This window comes from Hylobates moloch, unplaced genomic scaffold (genome assembly GCF_009828535.3).
Source record: "Hylobates moloch isolate HMO894 unplaced genomic scaffold, HMol_V3 SCAFFOLD_4, whole genome shotgun sequence".
Classification (NCBI taxonomy): Eukaryota; Metazoa; Chordata; class Mammalia; order Primates; family Hylobatidae; genus Hylobates; species Hylobates moloch.
The window spans coordinates 20,863,154-20,867,029 of NW_026652279.1; the positions used below are offsets into that span (position 1 = coordinate 20,863,154).

Consider the following 3,876-nt stretch of genomic DNA (forward strand, 5'->3'; position numbering starts at 1 on the left):
AGGAGAATGGCATTAACCCGGGAGGTGGAGCTTGCAGTGAGCCAAGATCGTGCCACTGCACTCCAGCCTGGGCAACAGAGCGAGACTCCATCTCAAAAAAAAAAGAGTTCTCATGTCAATGAAAAGCACAGGCACACCCTGTTTTATTGTGCTTCTCCTTATTGTAGTTTTCAGATACTGCAAATTTTCTTTTTAACAAATTGAACATCTGTGGCAACCCTGCATAGAACAAGTCTATAGGTGCCATTTTTCTTTAGTTTATTTAATACATATTTTTTATTTCAATAGCTTTAGGGGTGCAAATGGTCTTTGGTTACATGGATGAATGGTATAATGGTAAAGCCTAAGATTTTAGTGCACCCATCACCCGAGTAGTGTATGTTGCGCCCAATATTTAGTTATTTATCCTTCACCCCTCCCCACTTCTTCGTCCCCAATGTAGGTGTCATTTATCCGACAGCACATGCTCACTTCATGTCTCTGTGTCACATTTTGGTAATTTTCACAATATTGCAAAATCTTTCATTATTATTTAACCTATTACAGTGATCTGCGATCAGTGATCTTTGATACAACTTTTGTAATGGTTTTGGGACATCATGAACCATGCCCATATAAAATGGTGAACTTAATCAATAAATGTGTGTATTCTGACTGCTCCACCAACCACCCATTCACTTGTCTATCTTCCTCTCCTTAGGCCTCCATATTTTCTGCAATATAACAATATTGAAATTAGACTGACTAAAAACCTATGATGCCCTCTAAGTGTTCAAGTGAAAGGAAGAGTCACACATCTCCAACTTTAAATCAAAAGCTAGAAATGATTAAGCTTAGTGAGGAAGACATGTCAAAAGCTGAAATGGGCCAAAAGTTAAGCTTCTTGTGCCAAAAGCCAAGTTATAAATGCAAGGGAAAAGTTCTGGAAGGAAATTAAAAATGCTTTTTCAGTGAATACACTAATTATAAGACACCAAAACGGGCTTATTGCTAATATCAAGAGTTTTACTGGTCTGGATAGAAGACCACATTGGCGGCCAGGTACTGTGGCTCATGCCTGTAATCCCAGCAATTTGGGAGGCTGAGGCAGGTGGATCACTTGAGGTCAGGAGTTCAAGACCAGCCTGGCTAACATGGTGAAACCCTGTCTTTAGTAAAAATACAAAAAATTAGCCAGTCATGGTGGCAGATGCCTGTAATCCCAGCTACTAGGGAGGCTGAGGCAGGAGAATCACTTGAACCCAAGAGACAGAGGTTGCAGTGAGCCAAGATTGCACCATTGCACTCCAGCTTGGGCAACGAGAGGAAAAAAGAGAAAGAGAGAGAGAGAGACAGAGAAAGAAAGAAAGAAAGAAAGAAAGAAAGAAAGAAAGAAAGAAAGAAGAAAGAAAGAAAGAAAGAAAGAAAGAAAGAAAGAAAGAAAGAAAGAAAGAAAGAAAGAAAGAAAGAGAAAGAGAAGAGAAGAAAGGAAGAAAGGAAGGAAGGAAGGAAGGAAAAGAAAGAAAGAAAGAAAGAAAAAAAGAAAAAAAGAAAGAAAGAAAGGGAAAGGAAAGGAAAGGGAAAAGAAAACAAAAGAAAAGAGAAAAGAAAACCATGCTGGCCACAACATTCCCTTAAACCAAACCGTAAGTTAGAGCAAGGCTCTAACTCTTCAATTTTATGAAGGCTGAGAGAGGTGAGAAAACTGCAGAAGAAATGGTTAGAGCTAGCAGAGGTTGGTTTGTAAGGTTTAAGCAATGAAGCCATCTCCATAACATAAAAGTGCAAGGTGAAGCAGCAGGTGCTGATGGAGAAGCTGCAGCAAGTTATCCAGAAGATCTAGCTAAGACTGAAGAAGGTGGCTACATTAAACAATAGCTTTTCAGTGTAGATCAAAGAGCCTTGTGCTGGAAGAAGATGCCATCTAAGACTTTCATAGCTAGAGAGAAGTCAATGTCTGGCTTCAAAGCTACAAAAGACAGGCTGACTCACTTATTAGAGGCTAAAATGCAGCTGGTGACTTTAAGTGGAAGCCAATGCTCATTGACCATTCTGAAAATCCTAGAGCCCTTAAGAATTATGCTAAACCTAATCTGCTTGTGATCTCAAAATGGAACAACAGAGCCTGGATGACAGCACATCTCTTTAAAGCATAGCTTACTAAATATTTTAAGCCCATTGTTGAGACCTACTGCTCAGAAAAAAGATTCCTTTCAAAATACTACTGCTCATTGATAATGCAAGGAGTCACCCAAGAGCTGTGACAGACATGTACAAGATGAATGTTGTTTTCATGCCTGCCAACATAGCATTCGTTCTGCAGCTCATGGGTCAAGGAGTAATTTCAACTTTCAAGTCTTAATATTTAAGAAATATGTTTCATAAGGCTGTAGATTGTGATTCCTCTGATGGATCAGGGCAAAGTAAATTGAATACTGTCTGGAAAGGATTTGCCATTTTCCATGCCACTAAGAACATTTGTAATTCATGAGAGGAGGTCAAAATAAAAGATTAACAGGGGTTTGGAAGAAGTTTATTCCAACCCTTATGGATTACTTTGAGGAGTTCAAGATGTCAGAAGAGGAACTAACTGCTGATGCGGTAGAGATAGCAAGAGAACTACAATTAGAAGTGGAGCCTGAAGATGTGACCGAATTACTACAACCTCATAAAACTGAAACAGGTGACATGTTGCTTCTTATGGAGCAGCCAAGAAAGTATTTTCTTGAGATGGAATCTACTCCTGGTGATCCTAATGAAGGTGCTGTGCACATTGCTGAAATGACAACAAAGAATTCAGAATATTGCATAAACTTCGTTGATAAAGCAATGGTGTTGTGCCAAACCCCTATTAACCTCAATAGGGAAGGCACCATGTTCAAGAAGCTGAAGATGACACCCAGAGCCAGCAAATGAGGCGTTGGGTTTATTAGGGGATTACTTACAAGGGAGAGAGTTCAGTAGCAGAGAGCTGGACAGGAGAACAGCCTTACATACAGAAACGGTACAGTGGTGGTGGGCTGGACAGGAAGGCCACAACAGTTTGCAAACAACATGCAGTTTACACTGCATTTTCACTTAATATCCTCCCCTTAACGACCTCCACCGGGCAACCTCTATTTAACCCAAAACTCAGGGTCTCAATCCCCTGTATGGCCCATGTTCCGTGAGATGGGACAAGGACTCAGATGTTCCTCACAGGCAAGGAATGAATCTCCAGGTTGGCCACTCCCAGATTCCCTAGCTCAGAACACACATTCAGGTGCATCTACCATACAGGGTCATTCTCAGGGTGTGCTTCAGTTAATGCTATCAGGTGCATTTACCATACAAACAGCAGAGTTGAAGAGGATTGACTCCAGTTTTGAAAGAAATTCTACTATGAGTTAAATGCTATCAAACAGCATCACATGATACAGAGGGATATTTCATGAAAGGAAGAGTTCATCAATGCAGCAAACTTCATTGTTGTCTTATTTTAAGAAACTGCCTCAGCCATCATAAACCTTCAGCAACCGTCACCTTGACCAGTCAGCAGCCTCAACATTGAGGCCAGACCCTCCGCCAGCAAAAAGATGAGGACTGGAGGAGGGCTCAGATGATTGCTAGCATATTTTAGCAACAAAGTATTTGTAAATTAAGGTATGTACGATTTTAGACATAATGCTATTGCACACTTAATAGACTACAGTGTAGCATAAACACAATTTTTATATGCACTGGGAAACCAAAAAATGTGTGCGACTGTTTTATTGTAACATTTTCTTTATTGTAGTCATCTGAAACCAGACCCTCAATATCTCTGAGGTGTACGACTGTACTAAACATGGGCCGAGACTAAATTAACAAACATTTGCGGTGAACTCCTTCCATGCAATAGAAAGCATAGGTACCTCT

At 40.3% G+C, this 3,876-nt stretch overlaps 1 pseudogene; it reads left to right on the forward strand.

Moving 5' to 3' along the window:
- The first annotated feature begins 757 nt into the window (after nucleotides 1-757).
- Nucleotides 758-3,588, forward strand: LOC131383349 (tigger transposable element-derived protein 1-like; annotated as a pseudogene).
- The last annotated feature ends 288 nt before the right edge of the window (nucleotides 3,589-3,876 follow it).